Source organism: Ochlerotatus camptorhynchus, unplaced genomic scaffold (genome assembly GCF_037179485.1).
Source record: "Ochlerotatus camptorhynchus isolate MF236.1 unplaced genomic scaffold, CSIRO-AGI_Acam_v1.1 ptg000291l, whole genome shotgun sequence".
NCBI classification, from domain to species: Eukaryota; Metazoa; Arthropoda; class Insecta; order Diptera; family Culicidae; genus Ochlerotatus; species Ochlerotatus camptorhynchus.
In genome coordinates this window covers 2,878,856-2,901,105 of record NW_027040780.1, presented here as the reverse complement: position 1 = coordinate 2,901,105, position 22,250 = coordinate 2,878,856, and the positions used below count along the sequence as shown (strand labels likewise).

At 38.1% G+C, this 22,250-nt stretch overlaps 1 protein-coding gene across 1 annotated transcript in view; it reads right to left on the bottom strand.

The window, feature by feature from the left end:
• The window catches only part of Cpr62Ba (Cuticular protein 62Ba), a 46,890-nt gene that overhangs the window by 11,560 nt on the left and 13,080 nt on the right, over positions 1-22,250 (bottom strand). The window lies entirely within an intron of this gene.

Here is a 22,250-nt window from a genome sequence, read left to right as displayed (position 1 = left end):
CTCATTTGGCAAGTTGGACAGTCATTAATAATACGTCTTTATCGCACGAGCTCTATAATGTTGTGTAGTTATTGTTTGTTTGCTTTTTTTCCTTTTTGTTATGCTCCGACCGATCCAAACAGCCCGGGGTTTAATTTTGGTTCGATGAACTTTTCCGATTGGAAGTGTGCCGGCTCGCTGAGCTCTCGCGCGTGTTTCTTATTTTAGGATTTATTGCTGCTCCCCTTGGATTCAATTAGACCCCAGACTGAACGAGCAGACCACCGGGAATGATTCATCGAATAGACACCACGATCCTCAACGAGGGTGACATTTCAAGTTTTGACAAATAGAATTCAATTGATTCTGAAATGAGCTTCTCAGCACAATGTGTCTAGTTAGGTTTGTCCCCACTTGAAACAAATCGATGGCACGCAGACGACGTGCAATTGAATGATTTCGTGAGCCTGTAGACGAACTGCTTCGTAGATTGCATCTTTATAGTGCTGTTGAGATGGGGAAAAAAGCGTATTGGGCATTCACTGTAGACGGCAAATGCGGTGCGACTGGAGTAATTCAAGCATCACGATTTTATGGCGGTTGCCTGGTTTGCTCCGGGAGGTTGTTTGAGGAGGTTCGATGATTGATAGCTTCCTATCTAAGCCGCGCACTTTACACGAACTAAATAAACTTGATTTTGTGGCTCTTGGGGAATTCAGACTTGGTGATACAGGTGAGGCATCGACAGTTTATGGCTGTTTTTATTTCTATTGGAAGATGCGCATTTCCTAGTGTTGAGAGGACGAGTCCAATTCGCTCACTTGAGATAAAGATCAGGTGGCAGTGGAAGTATGTGCCGCTGATGGTTGATGAGAATGATTTAAAATTGGTATTTTTTATGCTCTTCAATGGGAGTCATGTTCGCAGGTCTTTTCTCGTGGATCGTGATGAGCGGTAAACGCTTCCTCGATGCAATGAACTTGGCATTGTGGAAGGATGTCCGAGGTTGGAGCATGAATCTAGTGCGTTCAATGCAGCAACGAATTGAATGGAAAGGTAAAACAATCACCCCTGTTCCGTATTCCGTTTGAAATCGATTTCCCATGCATACATTTTTTGTACAAAATTATAAAAAATAAAATAGAGAATAGCCGGCGCCGGTGGTGTAGTGGTAAGCGTGACTGATTTCTCACCCCAATAGGTCTGGGTTCAATCCCAGCCGAGGTCGGTGGGTTTTTCTGAGTCACGTCTTCCTTCGGAAGAGAAGTAGAATGGTTGGTCCCGGCCCATTTGTGTTTGAATGGGTGCGATATCCTGCGATATCCTGCGATATCCTGCGATATCGATGTCCGTCGGTGATTGTTCTTATACATTTCTCGATTACATTTTCGAGGGGACGTGTCTGCTTTTGTGGGCAGTGCGTTTGATGGTCGGTTTGGTAGTATCTTTGTAAATATAGTGTCCCATGTCCAGATAACCTCGATTTTTGGTCTATTGATTCAATACTTTAGTATTATATTTTCAAAACATACAATGATGCATTATGTCATTTCATGGCACATAAAACAAAAAGTGTGTGCATAGGACCCAATAATCTAGGTTATTTGTATTTTGTAAAACATCTTTATTTTTTATTATATTTTTCATTTTAGTACATATTTTATATACATTATATATTACATGATTATATATAAATTTATAATGTAAATTACAATAAATGCTGGGACGGGTGGGAGCATCTGGGCATCATTCAGTTGTAACTGGACAATGGAGTGGAGTGCCAACGAGAGTCTAGGAGGGAATGTTTACTGTCATTTTAGATAGTTACATTTTACTTCAACGGTTGCAATGAATTTGACGCGCACTTCTTAAACAACCCATTTCATGGAAAGCTTAACATGTATTGCGAATTTCGTTATTCGTTTTGTGGGATCATATTGTTGGAATAATATTCTCTTATTCCCGCGGGTTTCGCGTAAGCGTCTCTGCTTACAGGCCCACCCAACCCTTTTGGCCCTTCATACAGCAGTATGTTGAATTCAGAATGATGACGAAATTCGTTCTTGCTGTTGAGTGGAGCCGCAAGACCCAAGCTAGGATGGTGGCTACTTACATACATACATACATACAATTTGAGAAAAATCATAATAATTTGACTCAGTCAATGAGTAATTCGGTCAGAATTAACTCTTCATGTGGCACTGATGAGACATTTGATTTCAAATTACTTGATTAACTTAACATCATGACTAGATAGATGGTTGCTGTCTTGAGCAAAGTTGTTCAAGTAAATAAAACCTTTTGTACCTGGTGTTGGTGCAACTGGCTAGTGTTCAGAAAATCATTCTGAGATCTCGTCAATTGAGCTTCCCTGTGAGAATAAACCTGCTTGCAAATGCGGAAAACAAAATTTACGCTTGAAATTCTCATACATATTTACGCGCTCACACTCACAGCACCGAAAAATCATTTCTGCTTTAAACTCATGATCAGTGTTGGGAAAATATCAAAAAATCAAATCTCACCAATGCTCAAGATCACGCTTGATTTTCGTAGACAAAATCAACAAGCATAGGTGTTGGCAACACGGGCCAGCACTTTCCCGCAGGGATCAATGCGAGCAAAGTGACATTCCTTGACAGACAACGACAATGACATGGTAGGGTAACGATAGAACCAAACACAAAACAGTACAAGTGATCCAGCTAACACGTTAAAATCTTAAGCACATATTATTCGTAGTGAAATTATACGTTTATTTCTTTCTTTCCACATAATTCTACTACAAAGACCTACATACATTGTTACGATACGACGGAGAACGTACACGTGGAAGACTTATATTGTAAGTAAACACCCTTGTAAACCATTTAGAACATGAACTATATGCTATTAAATTATAGCTTAAAGCCATACTCAACCACAGTACAACGAGTTCGCTGTAGGAAAGTCCGAAACATCTCCGCTCCCGTAAGTTTTTGATCTAATTTCCGTCCTACTAAGCACAACCCGCGCTTTACCTCTCTTTTCTGAACGAGTTTAAACAAAAAATGGAATATTTCTGTCAAAGATGACTTGCAAATTTATTCACCTTTTCATACGTACCGTTGGATTTGATAAAGAGTCACAAATTGTTGAGATATTGTCTAATATCTAACACTGCTTCTGGATTCTAAATTCGTTCTACGAGTTTCAATTCCGTCCTAACGTATTGAAACGCCATTAGATTTTCTTCGCCCTACGGATAAACGTAGAAAAAGGGGATTCGCTAGGAGCGCTTCTTTTGTTTTGAGAACAATGAGCGTAAATATTCATACAATGCGCTTTTATAGGATTTATGTTGTAGCTAATGAACTAACGCATCGGAACAAACCTATTATTGATTTGTGCACGGTGAAATCATTGATATTATTGATCTTTTCTGATCGATAGAACGGAAATGGGCGATTACGACGAAGTAGCGCTCTACCCAACAGCTGCGGTTGATTTTGTAAGCTGTGATATCGCAGCTCGGAATATCAAGCTAACTAAACTCACCAGCTGCAAATCTTAACAAATGGGTTCAATCCCATTCGGCGCCGCCGGGATGTTCTGAGGCATAACATCTCTGATCACGCCTTCCTTCGGATGGGAAGTAAAGCCGTTGGTCCCCGGTTCATGAGTTGATGGGTCGATAGGTAGGGTCCAGGTGTGGGAGCTGCCTTCCTGGCACGTCGGTAGCATTGGTGCTCAGCACGGAAAACAAGATCGACGGAAAAAACAAACCAAAGGAAAAAAAAAAATCGCAACAAACTGTGGTGAGATTGAGTTTAATGATTTTTGCTTTACACCCGAACGCAAACGAAATTTCCATAACGGCTGGCAGCAGTCATTTCTTGTCTGTCATCGGTGAACAGTAAAAAGAGATAGCAAACTTACTATACTTTCTCTTTCTAAGAAAACGATGTGCAACGTAATGATTTTTGTGTCTAGTCAACTCTCCGCTTGATTTTTGCTCGTTGTGAATAGTCTCGCAATATCAAAGGAGCTTGTAAAATCAATATCAAGCGTGATATTTTGTTCCAGTATCAGGCGTGATATTGAGAGCGTATGAGAGCGGGAAAATATAATTTGATTGATGATTTTGCCAACACTGCTCATGATATGTACTTTGAATCTGATCCTGCATAGATCAACACACAACACAATACATATATCAAGAATGAAAAGTTTTTGGTGATCTTTCTGAGAATAATTTTCGTGTTCTTAGATGCCGACTGGGTGTGTAGAAGTTTAATTGTGAAAGTATTTCTGGTGATTCTATGCGATGTGAAATAATGAAATGATGCAGAAGAACATTGCAAATGCACGGCGTTCTTTGAGTGTTTGTAAGGTGATAAGCATACAGCGTGCTTCGTATGATGGAAGAGGAAATGCGGTCCAATTCAATTTGCGAAGGGCATATAAAAGGAATTGTTTTTGGACGGATTCTATGCGTTCCTCGTGTACGGCAATGTACGGATTTTATACTAGGTTACAGTATTCCAGAATAGGTCTTACGTATGTAATATTTAATCATTTAATAGTGTATGGGTCTTGAAAATTATAGCTGAACCTCTTAACGAAGCCCAACAAACTATTGGCTTTCGTTATGATTGTATTATGATTGTATTATAATGTTCTACAAAAGTGAGTTTGGAGTCTAGGATCACACCTTGATCCCTTACAATTTTACATTTGTCTACTTTTTGGTTGCCTACAAATATTTCAAAAAGAGGTGTTTCTATTTTTCTGCTAAATACAATTGCATTGTATTTTTTTACATTGAGTTGGAATAGACTTTTACTACACCAAGTGTTGAATAAGTTGATTTAATTCTAGAATTCTTCTATGTCGCTAGAATTACTTATTTCCATGAAGAGCTTCATGTCGTCTGCATATATAAGAACTTTAATTTTTTTTAAATATGTAGGAAATGTCGTTTACGAACAAATTAAATTTTTGGACCTAAATGAGAACCCTGGGGCATCCCAGAGGTGACTGAAATAGGTTCTGAAAGTTTATTCTGTAAACGAGCTATTTGTTTGAGTTGCGTTAAGTATGATTGGAGCCAATTCAGAAGTAGTCTAGATTACATTCCTATTTTTTGCAATTTATAGAGTAATAATGGTATGCCGATTCGGTCAAATGCTTTACTGAAGTCAGTATAAAGAGCTTCCACGTGTTTGGCATTGTCCATTGCGTTAAGAATGAAGGCTACAAATTTAGGAAGATTAGAGGTAGCTGAATGACCTTTAAAAAATCCGTGCTGTTTGTTTGCATTTCGATTTTTTGTTTGATTTTTTTTGTCGTTTACGATTGATTCAAAAAGTTTTGGGATGCAAGAGATAATCGCAATTCCACGATAATTACGAATGTTAGATTTCTTGCCTGATTTGAAAATAAGCAACAAATGAGACGATTTCCAAATTTCAGGGAATTTTCCATTTTTCAGAGACATATTGAAAAGGCGTTCTAAAGGAAGAATAAGTTGTTCTGAAAGATTCTTCAAGAATACAGGTGCGATTCCGTCAAGTCATGGTCCTTTAGATACGTTGTTAGAGACTTCGAGAATGAATGCAAAGAAGTCACGGTCGCGGTCTTTTTCAGAAAATGTGGTGTACACTTCCTGAAAGAAATTTGTTAAGAGATTGTAGATTTCAGAAGGATTTTTACCTACATTTGCATCAAAATGCATTCGTGACGGAAAATTATTACTTTTCCATTTCATTTTTACATAATTGAAAGAGTTCTTAGGGCATGATTTGACTTCATTTTAGACTTTACGATTATATTCTTCATGTGCAGTGTTAATGTCTGTGTTGAGTTGGTTCCCATGTAGCACCTGTAACATTTTTATAAGAGAAAAAGAGGAATATGTTACACAATCATTACATAAAGGTAACCATGAAATATATGCAGTTACATATCAACTCAACATGAAGCTACGTCATGACCTTCCAAGTAACAGGACACATTAATGTCACACAATGGTCATTGGTAACTACATAGATTGTCACGATGTTGAGACAAAATGCGACTAATCTGGTCTCAATGATGACACAGTGTAACATTTTTGTGTCGATCTAATGTTATCAATTGGTTGAACTGTAACTAAGCTGCCACACAAATTCGTGCGAAAAAGTTGTTACGCTGAAACTTTATTTTTATGACGAATATGCAATTTGGCAACTATTGTATGACACATTATAGTCACATATTTGTTTAAACGTGACCTTAATAGTCACACGTAATATCATTGATCAGGAAAAATGAAAGCTACACTGTAGATTTGTAATGTTTCGCCAATCACAATCTAATTGTGTGTTCATAATCATTTTTCTTTATTAAATTCAAATGATAAAGTATTTAATTAATGGTGATGCTATTGTAAATACTTAACCTTAAGGACAAATTAAAAGAAACATGTTTTTATTTTAATCTTAAAAAAAAATCATATCATGAAACTTTTTGTTGGAAGTGTAACCCTCAAATCGAGTGTACACAAAATATATTTTCGTTCGAATCATATTTGACTACAAATATGAAAAAAATTCAATTAATGTGGCAATTAATGATGGCGCAATTATTTAATGAATATAAAACTCACAACTTCACCGTTAATATGAAACAGCATTTTTTTCTGATACGTGTTTTCGTTACCAATATTATTGATTATTATAATTGTATCAACGCCTCAACATGATTATGCCATAAAAATACTCTGTAAAACAATATTCATCGCCACAATTAAACTGAAGTTAATCAACGTTACAAGTTAACTTATTTATGATTGTATGTAATCCAATGTTGTTAATTTATTCCTGCTGTGTAGCTAGTTTTGTAACATTGACATTGTAACATATCAAGTTGCATCTTGCGCTTTTTTGGTTGCATTGCTGTTGCCTTCATGATTGCTGTAATGATTTTACGACACATAATTTGGTCACAAAATAGTAGCAGCAACTTTTATGTGACAACATGTGCTACTTGGGTTGCATATTTATGATAGTGTTGTAAATTTGTGCTACTGCTTTCGTTTTCGTATAATTTGTGTGCTGTCTTCTTTTTGTTGTTCAAATGTTTTAGTTGTAGATTGAACCACACTGGCAGTTTGTTGTTTTGTGTTCGCCCTCTTCTTTTGATTGGTACTGTTTCTGAAATTATGTTACGAATAATTGAATGAAATCTGCAAACTTCAGTGTCGGCATTTCCTTCAATACTTATTATATTTTGCTAATTTATTGTGCATAGTCTACGTTTGGCTTCTTCGTTATTTGCTTAATGATATTCCGGCACTTCTTCGTACTCCCAGTTGCTGGGGAAGAAGTGTTTTGTATAAAGACTGAATATTCAATAGCTGAGTGAAACACTTCATTTTAACATAAAGGTGATAATGATGCATGCACACAGAAGTCTTCAGTACATTTTGTAAATAAAAGGTCTAAATATGCATTTTGCTGTTTTTTACGTGGATAATTTGATGTAGACCTAAATATGAGATTTTGTCAAAGAGAAATGGTAATTTTTCGTCTTCACCTACGATTGGAAGTAAAAATGATTCGTTTTCAATGTCTGTGATAAAGTCTGCATTGCGTTGGTTGATGTCGCCATAAATATGCAGTTTTACTTCTGGTTCCATATTTGACATAACAGTTTCGACAATTTGGAAAAATAATTCAAAAGAATATTTGTTTGCATGTTCTGGCGGGAAATACACAGAAGTAAAAATGTGTGTTTCACCAGTGCTTTGGCCTATACATGTTCAAATTTGGTGTGGTTATTAGAATGTATTTCTTCTGAAAGGGTGATACGGTCAAAATTTGGTCAATATCAACTTGACGTATTTCTTTCAATTTTGCATTTAAAAAACCTGAACACCCCTCATTTTGAAGGTGTGTGTGTGTAGAATGTTGCTCCTATTTTGATTTTGGAATTCACTCTTCAGTTGTCAAAATGCCGTCCAAGCAAGAAGAGCAGCGTATCAAAATTTTGCTCGCGCATCGCGAAAATCCGAGCTACTCGCACGCAAAGTTGGCAAAATCGCTAAAAGTTGCCAAATCAACCGTTACAAATGTAATTAAAGTGTTTGGGGAACGTTTGTCGACAGCCAGGAAGTCTGGATCGGGGGGAAATCGAAAACCGGAAGCCGCTGAGACGACAAAGAGAGTTGCCGGTAGTTTCAAGCGAAACCCTAACCTCTCTCTCCGAGATGCCGCAAATAAGCTGGGTGTATCGTCTACAACCGTGCATCGAGCCAAAAAACAAGCCGGACTATCGACTTACAAGAAGGTAGTGACTCCAAATCGCGATGATAAACAAAATACGACGGCCAAAGCGCGATCCCGGAGGCTGTACACGACGATGCTGACGAAGTTTGACTGCGTGGTAATGGACGACGAAACCTACGTCAAAACCGACTACAAGCAGCTTCCGGGACAGGAGTTTTATACGGCAAAAGGAAGGGGAAAGGTAGCAGATGTTTTCAAGCACATGAAACTGTCAAAGTTCGCAAAGAAATATCTGGTTTGGCAAGCCATCTGTACCTGTGGCTTGAAAAGCAGCATTTTCATAGCTTCCGGGACTGTCAACCAAGAAATTTACGTGAAAGAGTGTTTGAATAAACGTCTGCTGCCTTTCCTGAAGAAACACGGTTGTTCCGTACTGTTTTGGCCGGATTTGGCATCTTGCCATTACGGTAAAAAGGCCATGGAGTGGTACGCCGCCAACAACTTTCAGGTGGTTCCCAAGGACAAGAACCCTCCCAACACGCCAGAGCTCCGCCCAATTGAGAAACAGGGTGCCTTCCATTCATTTTGCCTCAAAAAATGTTTTATTAAATTATAGAATAATAAGATATTATAATGATGTTTTGTATGTGTACGTAACAAGAAAAGATTGTAATGTATGCGTTTGACGCATAAAACCTGCAAATTTAGCTTTGGCAGAGTCACAATGAGCGATTTTCTAATCGCCGCTTCGCGAAGAGTGAAGAGCGAAGAGTGGGTGAGATAAATGACAAAATCGCTTATTGCGACACTCGTGTAGCAAAATTGGCAGGTATTATGTGTCAAACAAAAACTTCATAGTCTTTTCTGGTTGCTTACACAAACAAAATACTACTATAATATCTTATTATTCCATAATTTAATAAAACATTTTTTAATCCAAAATGAATGGAAGGCACCCTGTTGAGAAATACTGGGCTATTGTCAAGCGGAACCTAAAGAAGACCAAAAAACTGCTAAGGGCGAGCAGCAGTTCAAGGCAAACTGGCTTTCTGCGGCGAAGAAGGTGGACAAGGTGGCTGTACAAAATCTGATGGCAGGGGTCAAGCGTAAGGCCCGGCAATTCGGATTTGGAAAAGCGGAAGCCTAACTAAATATTTTTCCTGAATTTTATACTAATTGAACTTGAAAAAGAAATTTAATTTGATTTTTTAAATAAACGATTTCACCGATTTACACGCGTTTTCCCTTGACCAAATTTTGACCGTATCACCCTTTATGCATGTTGTGTTAGTTTTCCAATCCCTGATGCACAAAGAATAGTATGTATTAACAATTAATAGCACCAACTTGTAAAGAAATGAATTTTGAATACATCAAGAATGAAAGGTTTTTGACAGGACAAGCTTTGGTTTCCCGAAGATACCCGAAACATACTCGGGTGCCCCATGTGCCCCATGTGCCTTGTGAACTTAATATTACCAATAAACTTATTCTTTTTTTTTTTTTTTTTTATTTTTTTATTTTTTTTTTTTTTTATTAAAGTCACTTTAACACTCATGGGTCATTCGTGACTTTTCCGGGGTGAGATTTGTACTCGTGACTCTGGCGTGAGAGGTATGAATGTTAACCACTATGCTGTTATGTTCTGTTGTCATATGATTGGTAGGGCTAATGTCCCAAATGTCGGTCAAAGCGTCTTTTATATTTAGCCCATATATACATTTCAAAGGAATGAATTTTTTGACAATGTGTCAATAGCAACAAAAAATATCCGTTGTTCTACGAAAACTTAAAGAACATGAGGTTTTTATCGATCCACAGACTAACATTAGAGCCATTTCCCCTATATGACAAACGGCCCCACTGACTTCAGATCGAAAGTCGGTTTTCTCAGCGGTATGAAGGGTAAAAATAGGGCAAATTCTTCAATAAATCATGCCGTGCATTAGTTTTTTCATTAAAATATCAATCAACAAGTCGCACCATAAAAAATCCTCTTGAATTATTTTTGAATAAATCAAGCATTGCCAACAGCAGATCGACAAATAATTTAATCCAGCGGCTTACCCGTGAACGACCCCTGCAGATCTGCATTTTATTAGCATATAAATTGAATCGTTCATTGAGTTTCGATTGAAGATCACATCAACCGAACATCTTTCTCAGCGTCGATGCCTTTGAAGCTCGAGAGCTGAAAAGAACATCCATCCTCAAGTTAGTCACACGTTTGCAACCATACTTCGATGGCTGGCGTTGAAACCCATTAGAAGTCACATGCATATTTTACGACGCGACGCCGACGTCGATAACGAGGACGGGAGGCAGGAGAGAACAACATTTTCAGCGCCGTGTTTGCAATAAAAGTTTATCGTACGGCCACAAGTCAGTCCCCCCAGCAGCCAGTCAGCTGTGTGTGAGAATATTATATAAGGTATTTGAGGCATTCCAAATTTGCCAACAGTTCAACGTGGATTCAACAGTAATCAGTGTAAATTAGACCCGTTCAGTCTACTGAGCTGGGAATTGAGCAGCTTTTCTGCCAGTTTCGTCTTTTCATTTTTTCGAGCGCAGCAAAACTCTAAACGGTGGCAAAGCGCAAATGAGGCTATCGACAGTCATCTTATATGCGCTAAGGATTCGTTTGAAGCAATTAATTTTCAAGTTTACGACTGTCTTAGTGTGAGAATTTCTATGATGGGCAGTTGCAATTTCAGTTTACGTTTATGTTTTTAAAATTCTTCGCGTCACTTAGTAAATCATCCCAAATAATTTCAAAATGCCCTTGTATGACGTGTATCATAAATATCTGTTCTCTTCCTACCCAGAAATTCTTACTCGTAAAGGAATGTCCCTCGATGAGCCCCCATGAACTGCACCTTCAACTCACATTTAGAATGTTCTTTCGTAGAGATTCTCTTGTTCGATGATTGGTTTGCGATGCGCTGCAGAGCAAAACCTGTTTTCTGTTCTGCTCTGAACGATAGTAAACAAACCAGAATGCTACAAACACCGTCTAGGTTAATCAGACTCAAAAGTGCAAACAGCGCAGTACCGGTAATCCTTGAGGATGGAACCCGTGCCATTGAGCAGGCACACCACTACTTGTTGCAATGGTAGTAGTTGTTGAGCAAACCCGTAGAAAGGTACCCTGCTGATGCTGGCGACGCAATGAGAACAAAGCGACGAACCCTGGCGCTTATCACCGTATTCGTCATCGTTAGCGGCCGTCGGTGGCCTTAATCCACTCTCAATAAACACACCGCCGCGTCCAAGAAAAGCACTCATCCACTGAACTAATTGGATGCTATTGTGTTCAGTTACCCACATTTGATCATCAATCGGATTTGCTCTTTTTAAGCATCTCAAGAATGTCTATTCTAAGGCTCCTTGACCCGCGAAGTAAGTGTGGTTCAAAGCAGTGTACAGTGAACCTTGCGGTCGGTACCGAGTGTGTAATTTCGACAGTAAGTGTTATTGTACACAGAGTAATTAACGCATTGGCGGCTTGACGTGGTAGTCATGTATGATTTTTGTGTGTGCTCTTGACGGAATGAAGATGCTTCCAGTTGTGTTCTCTTTTACGGTGAAGCAGCATCAACATCCTATTTCATATTCAAACATATGGCTAATCTGAAGAAAATCAGAGTGGACCTTCGAAGTATTTTTACTGAACTTATTTTGTATTATGCTGTATAAAGGTGAATACAGTTAGCAAAATACCTCTTATACCACTATGCGTCCATGTTTTAATTGTATGCTATGTAAATGCTTTATAAACGACCTTTTATATTCATTATTCCACAACACTTGTTAAGTCCAACAACAAGACGAAATCAGTAGAGTAGCGGTTACCGTTTCCGCTTTCCAAGTAGACGGTCGCGAGTTCAATACCAAGCTCAACCCTTTTTTATTTGTGTTTTAAATCGTAATTTCACAACACTCACGACAACAAATTCATTGATTTAGCTTAATAAATAACCCAGCATCCTTTTGCTTGGAAATTGAAGAAGTAAAGAGGTAGAATTGGTCTCATGTAAAACAACGATGAATGAATTATTGGCTCCCACTGGACCTTGCGACGATCGGGAGTGCTGATAGATATTCAGTTTCAAGCAAGCTTTTGCTGAATATTGATGGCAAAGCAACCGGCAGCGATCGGAAGGTACACGGTTCGAAGCCCATGTTATATGTATGTAATAAATTTTCTAGTATCTGTGTGGTGCGTGCTTCGTCAGAAATAATGAAAACAATCACTAAAGAAAAGACATCTCTGTCTGTCTTCTACCGTTCTTTATTTTCGGGTTAATTTTTCTGCAATTGAACAATCGTTTAATAAATGTATAATAGTGTCTAATTTAAACTTTACTTCACATGATAATCAAGCGTATACATCATCGATGTTTAAGGAAGCAAAAGACTCCAATAAACGCTGAATAATAAAACATTTGATCGAATAAGCTCTGCTACAACTCATGGAAGTAAAAAAAAGCTTCTCGACATACCTTATTAACCAACACCATATTGTGGTTGCATAACTTCTCCAGATTTGTGTGAACAAAGCCTGAACAGAAGTTATTGCAGTTGAATAAATAGTCAAGAAGTCGTTTCTTCAAAAGGCGATTGTTTGTTGGACTGTTCTGTGAAATAAGATCCTGAGAAATCTAAATGTTCAAATTGTGGTGAAAGGCACAAATTCAATTTTTGGGAATGTAAGACTCGCAAAGCAATCCTTAAATGTCGTTCTAAGCGACAGCTGGGAAATGCTCCATGAAGAGAAAAAAGTAAGAGGTTGTATCCAAGGCTCGACCGTAGATTTGACGTAGGATTACGTGCTCGGTATCAATATTTGGCGACTATGTTAGGAAAACCACTTTTTGCAGGCAATCGATGATAATTTTGATAACCATTTCAACAGTTGGACATTTGTGTAATTTTCATTAGTGACCTATTGAAAATTGATGAAGTATTCAATTTAGCAGCTTTGAAGATTGGTTTGTTTAGTATTGGCTTGTTTAGTATTAAAATCCATCCGCTATTGACAGAGTTATAAGTGGTCAAAACCTGACCACTTTTGGTAACATGGTTGATTTTGTTTTTTTTTTTTATTGCATCCCCAATATATTGCCGAGAGACAAAATGTAAACTATGCGGGAGACGATGTCATAACACTCGAAAGCAATTTTGTGAAGTGAAACAAATCCTAGTTCTGCATGATGATTTTGTTTGATTGTATTTATTTGTAAAGTCGCCGGGAAATACCAGCTGGCGAATTGTTTTTTATGATAACTCCTTACTTGAAAGGCACACAGGCAAAAACTCACAAACAGGCTGCTTTTCTTATGGTATATAGAGTGCTAATTCAATAATCAATTAATTACCTCAACATTATGCCCCTAATTTTGGCTCATACATAAATTCAGCAATCAACTAAATTTTCAAAAGCAACCAAAAATATCCATTAGTACCGTCCCACTGACGCGTTCATCTGGATAAAATTGATAAATAGCAGATTTTTAGCGATGGGCCCAATCTTAGATCCATAGGCCAACATTAGAGCCAATTCCCCTACAAAAATTCTATAATCCATATTAAATTTCCTATGTAAGCGCCGATCGAAACAAACATTTTGACGTCACTACAAGGTTGATTGAGTAAAAAACGAATCGTACAAATCGGAATGAAAGCTGAGGGAAAAACGGATTAATCATTTTGTCAAGCTTCTGCTTTCATGTTCCATCAGATGTCACTGCTGTTGTTGGCGGTGGCATCGATCGGAAACTACACATATTTTTTTTTCCTTTGGTTTGTTTTTTTCCGTCGATCTTGTTTTCCGTGCTGAGCACCAATGCTACCGACGTGCCAGGAAGGCAGCTCCCACACCTGGACCCTACCTATCGACCCATCAACTCATGAACCGGGGACCAACGGCTTTACTTCCCATCCGAAGGAAGGCGTGATCAGAGATGTTATGCCTAGAACATCCCGGCGGCGCCGACTGGGATTGAACCCAGCCCTGCTGGGATGAGAGGTAATCACGCTTACCACTACACCACCGGCGCCGTTACTACACATAATTTGTTTTCCAATAACTGTTCACAGAGGACAGTGCAGTGCAAAATATGTCTGGTACCTCTATATATGCATTTAGATTAACAACTGAAGTCCCTCCTTCTTTACACATCCTGCACTCAAAATAGCTCACCCCTCTCAGGATTTCCTTCCGAATTGTATGAATGGGGTGGGGCAGAAAGTAGCGTTTGAGCAGAATATGTAAAAAAGGAGGGACTTAGAATGTTAATCTAAATGCGGTACCAGACATGTTTTGTACTGTCAGATAGAGTTAACTACCCCATTTTCGGCTTATTAAACACAATCCGCACTTAGTCTTTCTTAATCTAGCGCAGTTTAGCACCAAACGGAATTTTATTATTACTGATGACTTTCAAATTTATTTACCTTTATGTACGTACCGTAAAATTTGATATAGAGAAACAAATTGTTTAGATATTGTTATAAGTCTACCACTGCTTCTTGACGCCAAACTCGGCCTACGGATTCTAAACTTGGCCTTACGCATTGAAACGCCAATGAATTCACTTCGGCTTATCTGATAAAGAAAAAAATTGATTCGGTCGGAGAACTTCTTTTGTTTGTGGGAATTATGGGTGCAAACCTTCATATCACGCGTTTTCATTGACTTTATTCGGTAGCTTTTTAACTAAATTATCGTACCAAACGCCTAATTGACTTGTTAACTCTGAAATCATGGATTTATTTGAAGTTTTCTGCTCGATAGGCCCAAAATAGGCGATTAGACCGAAGTAGTTCTCTACCCTACTCTATTTTGTAATCTATGAAAGGAAATCACAAATTGGGTGTCATAAAAAACATGGCATTTGAGAGATTGAGCTCGTGAGAGCTAATTTTCTCACAAATTTGAATATTTTTTGGCTTTCTGGGGAAAGGTAGTAAAGCAAGTAAAACTGTATGAAGAAAAATTATTTATATTAAACAGTATTTTTCGGGAAAGCAAATGATTGTCCCTGACCAATAAATGTAGCTTGTCGTTCACTTTTTTACCTGAATATGCACCTAAAGCGAATTATTCCCACTTCTTTCAAATTCTATATGTGGATTTTTATCACTTCCTACCAGCAGAACAGCTCCGTCTCTGGAACATGGCCGGACGATATGATTAATCTCACCAATACAATCAGGCCTACAATTCCACACCTTCAATAGACAGGTTGAGCCTTGATAGCTGGCTGGTTGCGGGAACTGATGACCTTGACAAATGTCCAAATAATACTCTTTAACAAATTTGTAGTGGTCCTGAAAAGGACCGTTTAGTCGTGATGGTTGAGTAATGCTGAGCTATTAGGCTGTTCAAAACGGATGAGTCTGGCGATCTGTTAATTGTTTGGAGCAAGGTTGACGCGCTAGGCATTGATGACCCACAACAACTCACGAGGAAACTAATTTTGATCGCGGTGCGGCTTCTTCTTCCTTCTATGGATGCTCGCTGCTTTCAGGATTCCGTTCGTGGTGTACTGGATAACGATGTTCAACGCCACACGCCGAAAGCACTGCTGCTGCGGACACCGTCGACCGGACACCATCACACACGGTGATTAAATGAGCACCGTTTAGTGAGGCAGGATCGAATTCGATTTTTAAATCTGTGTTAGGGAATGCGCTGTTTGCAGGTAATCGGTGATAATTTTGATCACCATTGCAACAGTTGGACATTTGTGTATTTTTCAATAGTGACCTATTGAAAATTAATAAAGTGTTCAATTTAGCAGATTGGTAGATAAATTAACAATTCTTTGGCTTGTTTAGAACTAAAATTCATCTGCTATTGACAGAGGTATATGTGGTCAAAACCTGACCTATTTTCGTCCCGCGGTCGATTTTGGATTTTTTGAAATTGCACCCCCAATATGTTGCCAAAAGACGTAATCCTACGTCAGAAGTTGATAAGTTAATACTCTCCAATATACCCAAATTATCTACAAACCTCCTAACGTGCCTTTTTTCAGTCCTCTATTAGTTGTATACCTGGGTGGAATTGTGTATGTCATAACAGAGGCAAAAATATAAACAGGTGAACTAATATTAAATTAAACCTGTATTTGAAATAAATTCTCTAGGTACTTATCTAACGTTTACCATATTGTGCCTAAGGAGCTCATCCCATAGAGATCTTCTAGTACAATACCACCAACACTAAAGTCCAACGTCTATAAATGATAAAACAATAAAAAGACCACGTCAGGTATCCCGCGATATCACAACTACTTAAAAAGGCACCCCGTGGTGGCTTCTTACACTCACACTTAAAAAAGTTTGCTATAATCAATTATACCTAATAAAGATAGGTATAATGTCAACATTGTAATTATTCTGCTACATATATATTGGAAAGTCCTTCACCTGTTCCATTAAGTTCATTGCTCTTAGCGTTTAAAGTTAAAAAGCTAGTTATTTTTTTCACAATGGATATCAATTTCAAGTGTTGTAAGCCTCTATCTAAATCAAAGAAGTGTTTTTCAGAAACAAGAAACTTTTCAGTTGGAGTTATAGATAAATTAAAATGTGTTGGTTGTAAAATAACTCTGGATAATTCTTTGAAATTTTTTAGTAGATGCCGTCTTCAAGTTTATCGTTTGCCATCAAACAAAACGCCTTCGAAAGACGGAATGCAGCAAGATGTGGAACAACCTTCTACTTACCAGTGGTGTACGCTCAATAGCACCTATATATACAGTGCTTTCCCGATTTAGTCAGCTCCCAATTTTGTCTACCCCCGATTTTGCCAGTTTTTTTTCCCGATTTTGTCAGCCTGAAGATTTTGGTGAACTTTTTGGTTTTCAAGCATGAATTCTCAAGCATTTCGCTCCAAATGACTTTATTGTTTTGTCGCAACAATAACAGAGGTAACTCAAATAAACCTCAATTATTGCGGCACTGCACAGCTGAATCGAGTCCCCCCCCCCCCCGATAAAGGTAACTAAGGGTGGATAGAGCTGGGATGGCTGCACTACAAGTTATGGGCAGATACTCCATTCAAGAAGAAGGTTTCGTGACCGCCAAAATTAACGGAATATTCATATGCAATTGCTACGCACCCGATGGACGATGGAGCAGTTCCTCGAGACGCTGGTTGAACTTACCGAAGAGCTGATCCAACAAAGGTCGGTAGTCATCCGAGGAGACTTCAGTGCTTAGGCTTTGGAGTGGGGAAACAGATGTACCAACGTAAGACGGCACATTCTGCTGGAAGCTCTGGCGAAGCTGGAAATTATGCTGTTCAATAAACAGCACTTTTCGCAGAGATGGCCGAGAATCCATTATCGACGTCACTTTATGCGGACTGCAGTCCGTTGCTGGTGGAAAACATGTATTGAAGAGTGTGTGAAGGATATACCCATAGTGACCATCAGGCATTCCGATATGGCATCGGCCAACGGAATCCTGTGGCAGTACACAAGACGAGAACTTGCGACCTGAAGTGGAAGAAGAGTTGACAGAATCGCTAGGGAGAGCATGTGACACGACCATGCCGAGGAAACTGGAGCTAAATAATAGGCCTATAATATAACGACCTGGCCACCTACATCGTACGGAGACGGAGAGGAAGATAATGACGAAGTCACCAACGAGCAACTCGTAGCCCTGCCTGCTGGATACACTTGGAAAACTCTTGGAGAGGATCATCCTAAACAGGCTAACGAAATGCACGGAGAGTGAGCAAGGATTGTCAACGAGGAAGTTCGGATCTCGAAAAAGAAGAGCAAAAGTGGATGCAATTCGGACAGTTGTCAAGAGAGCTGAGACGGCGTCGAAACAGAAGTGGAGAGGAGATCTATATTACGTCGTGATAACGATCGACGTTAAGAATGCGTTCAACAGCTCTAGCTGGGACGTCGACGCTACTTCCAGAACCGGGATCACGATGAGAATTCCACAAGGCTCCATCCTTGGTCCAACGCTCTGGAACGTGATTTAAAATGGCGGGCGCTGAAGCTACCCAAAAAAGTTGAGATCGTCGGCTTTGCGGACGACGTCATCTTACGGTAACAGGCAAGACGCTGGAATAGATGGAAATGTTGGCGACCGAGGCGGTCGACATGATTGGAAACCTAATACATGGTGTGAAGCTGCAGATAGCCCACAACAAAAGCGAGGTGGTATTGATCAGTAACTTTAAAGCGCTGCAGCGGTCAGAAATTACCGTTGAGGAGCACGCAATAAACTAGAAGTGCGTGTTTAAATGCCTGGGAGTGATGGTCAACGACCTTTTGGCTTCAATTAGCCACGTAGAATACGCCTAGGAGAAGACAGCGAAGGCCATCAACGCAGTAGCCAGAATCATACCAAACATCTCGCAACCAAACAGTAGCAAGAGATGGTTAAAATATTGAAAACAGAAAATTTCCCGATTTTGTCAACTTCCCATTTTTGTCAGCCTAAAATGTCAGATGGGGCTGTTAAACACGGGGAAGAACTGTATCGAGAGTGAATCCATAGTGAATATCATCTCATTAACTACGTCAATAGACATCAGCAGATTATGTTGGCAATATAATCAGTTTTTCTCATAATATTGAGACATTCATCCAAGGCATCACGGTTATCCTTGTATCATCGATTACGACAAAGAGGCTGAGAAGTGCGTGAACAGAAAACCAAATAAATCATGGATGGGGCTTAAGCCACACATATTTGACTTTTCGGAAGATGATGACCAAAGAATCCTCAACACCAAGGCTAAGGATTACGATGAAGTTATGATCCAACTGAAGGAAAAATACGTGGATCCGGAATGCACTCGAGAACAAAAGATACAAGTATTATCCGTTTTAGCCAAATCTTGGTCTGTACAAAGAATCATGGATGAATTTGGTGTCAGCAGAATTACTGTAGCACAGGTAAGATTTATACAATTTTTGAACAATTCTCAATTTTTTTCTTCCCATGTGAAAGATTTGTTCGCCGAAAATGGAATATTATGTTCCCCTCGTACCAAAACAGGGCATGGACTGAGAGCAGAGTTAGTAGATACAGTTGTAAAATTCTACGAAGATGACAATATAAGCAGAGTTATGCCGGGCCATATAGATTATGTGTCTGTAGTGACGGGTGGTGTACGTCAGGTAATACAAAAACGTCTACTAACAATGCTGCTCAAAGATTTATACTTGCATTTTATGGAAACCCATAAAGATGTTAACATTATATTTAGCTAATTTGCAGTCTTACGGCCAAAAAATTGAAATTTTCTGAGTAAATCAGGATCTCATAATGTTTGTGTATGTACGATTCACAAAAATGTAAATCTAGTGTTGAACAGCCGGAAAAAATATTGAATTTTGTGTGATCGCACTATTTATACGGAACCACTTCTTTGCGACTTACAATCTAGAACAGACTTTTGCCATCTTCCATCGTGTATGAATTTTTAAGATACGTCATTATCCGAAACAAAATTATTGGAAAAGTTGGAGGAGGAACAAATATTGGAAGTGTCATTTGAACAGTGGACTACAACTGATAGGTGTAATATTGAGTTTAAAACTTGGCCTTCCGAAGATTTTCAATTTATCTTTACGGAAAAGTTCGACACATTAATATATCAAGATTTTATAAAAAATAAGCAGGCAAAATTCTTTAAAAAAAAAAAACTAGAAGATAATTTATTAGCTAGAGAATGGTCTTTAGAAGAGGTTAGGTAGATAGTTCTGTTAGAGTACGGCAGTATGAAAATTGAATAGAAGTTGAAAATGAGCGAAGGGTCATTAATGCGACAGTACAAAGTCAAACGCATACCTTTTGCCTAAAATGTCATTCTGTTTTGTTTCTATGGAAGAATACAAAATAGCTGTCAAGGAATTCGATCCGATTTTTAAGAAAGTGAAACCAATTCCTGGAACTCGAAAATATCATTGCTATGTTCCAGTTTCAAACAACCAAGTTGCAGTAAAAATATTCTCTAGTTCTAACGATACACCCAAAATATTCAAGGTATTTAAATAATATGAGTTGTAAAAAAAATAAATAATGTTTCTTATCTCACCAATACACATCTTTAATTTGATTAAGAAACATCAACGTGTTTCTCTTCCAATGCATCTAAATAGAAACGGGTTAGTATGACAGTTACTGCATCTAAGAAAAAAATATTTGTTTTTCAATTTAAAATCATAGATATAAAAATCTCGTTGCTGGACATTACGACTAACATTTGAAAATGGTATAAAATGTTGAAAATTATGATTGCTATTATCATTAATTCGCATTAACTTCAAAACGACTGGACTTAGGAAAAAAGTTGTTGTGTGTAAATTTATTGAAAACTAGGCGCAAAACTCAAATGAATTAGTATTTTATTAAAAAATATGCAAAAATATGTTTTAAGTTACCAGGCTCAACTCTTCACCAAATGTTACAACATTTCTTCGGTTTTCTTGATAAAAAAATATAAAGATTAGCTAAAGGGGGGGTGTGTGTTTAGAGATAATCAATTTTTACGTTTTTTTTTAAATAATAATTTACTAATTTTTTTTTATTTTAGTGTAGTTTTTTTTTCTTCAAGATAATTTAACTAACTACAAAAATCATATTTAAATAAAAAATGCAACCATGTGAGCAATGTTTCCTTCAAATTGGAAGGGTTCGAGGCAAAATTGACATATTTTTTAGCGTTTTGGGCTGGAAATGATCCATATCAAAGTTATGTTCTACTACCCTAACCTATAATTGGGAGTGTGAGCCTTCAGCCCCCACGTGTAATTTATTTGTTCAATTTAGCCATTTCTAATTGTGAATTTGAAACATGGCATTTTGATGTATATTTCATTATCAATATAGTCCACTCTTAACTTTTCAGCAGATAAGAATGTAATATCATATATCGTCAGGAAAGGTCGACTGCAAGCGTTTCATTACTGCCCAGGAGTGTTTGAATAGCAAATATTGCACAAGAAAATACAATTTTATTACAATCGTGAAAACAATATTGGCATGTTGAAAAGTTCTTTAAACAATGTTCGAAACATGATAATATTTGTTTAAAAAGACTAGTTTCACTCCTTTGTTGAAGCTTTGAAGCATACCTTGTAAAGTTTTTAGGTTATCTTGCCTACCTTGGCTCGTGCTTCAACGTTCTTAAGAAAACTAAATTTACTCTTGTAGGACCAGATTGTCAATATATTTGAAATTATTATTAATGAAATCAACTTACCATAAGTTATAATCAGCAAGAAATCCTTAATTAAGTTTTACTAGTAAATTTTATTCGCAAATTATTGAACGTTGTGAATGCCTGACCTCAGACTGCTACTATTCAGCGTACTTAATTTCGAAATTAGTAATGCTCCATTAATTTCAAACATTACAAATCGACTCAATAATGTATCCACATCATATTGATTGGTTCCGTTTTTAGCTCACCGTTAAACAAGAACAACATCGCACCCACCGATTTGCTTGGCCGTTACACTATAAACGCGCACCCCCAATAATAACTTTAAACAGTGTGTGTGTGTGTGTATTCCCTCTAACCCCCACTGACCGGCAGTGTTATTATGGAAGAACTCTCTCTACAATGTCGCATTTATAGTCATTGTAGACAGCTTTAGTCCGGGAGTTAGAAGGTGATAGCTCTATTGCAGATCCAGCAACCCATTTCAGAATGTCTGGAGAGTCACGCCCATTCCGAGGTTACTTTCACTCACAATAAGCCCCGCATGTATGCATCACCATTATCAAATGGATATTGGTGATACATACACACTTCCAGGTTCGAAAATATTCTTTTCAACCCTGGCATGTATTTAGTGTAATTTTGATATTTTTTTTTAAATAAATGGAAAGCTCTCACCATATTCTGCTCTTCCGCCGTCGTTATTTGCTTCTTTTGGAATCCCTTGGACTTTTTCTCTAACGCTTCGTATTTCATTCCGTGCGTCACCGGCAATTTCCTTCCGTAGACCGTCCTGGTTCTAATATGATTCTGCC